We start from the raw sequence: 556 nt of genomic DNA on the forward strand, positions 1-556 counted from the left end.
CAGTGGTTAAGAGCCTGTACTCCCAATGTAAGGGACCCAAGTTTGATCCCTGGTCAGGGAACTAGATATCGCATGCCGCAACCAAGAGTTCACATGCTGTGAAAAGGAACGAATTTGAATCAGTTCTAGTGGAATGGATGAACCTAGAGGAGTAAGTCAGAAAGAGAAAAATACCATATAACAACACATATACATGGAATTGAGAAAAATGGTACTGATGAACCCATTTGCAGGGCAGGAAAAGAGACACAGACACAGAGAACAGATTTGTGGACACAGGGGGTGGGGGCAGGGGCCGGGAGGAAGGAGAGAGAGGGGGCAATGAGAGATTAGCAGAAACATATACATATGCAAAATAGCTAGCTTGTGGGAAGTTGCTGTGTAACTCAGGGAGCTCAATCTGGTGCTCTGTGACAACCTAGAGGGGTGGGATCGGATGGGGGTGGGACGGAGGTTCAAGAGGGAGGGGACCTATGTGTACCTGTGGCTGATTCATGTTGTTGTATGGCAGAAACCAACACAATGTTGTAAAGGAATTATCCTCCAATTAAAAAAA

General features: G+C 46.2%; 1 protein-coding gene across 1 annotated transcript in view; it reads left to right on the plus strand.

The window, feature by feature from the left end:
• Positions 1–556, plus strand: part of RCAN3 (RCAN family member 3) — a 33,779-nt gene that overhangs the window by 7,550 nt on the left and 25,673 nt on the right. The window lies entirely within an intron of this gene.

Source organism: Bison bison, unplaced genomic scaffold, assembly GCF_000754665.1.
Source record: "Bison bison bison isolate TAMUID 2011002044 unplaced genomic scaffold, Bison_UMD1.0 scf7180017864516, whole genome shotgun sequence".
Taxonomy (NCBI): Eukaryota; Metazoa; Chordata; class Mammalia; order Artiodactyla; family Bovidae; genus Bison; species Bison bison.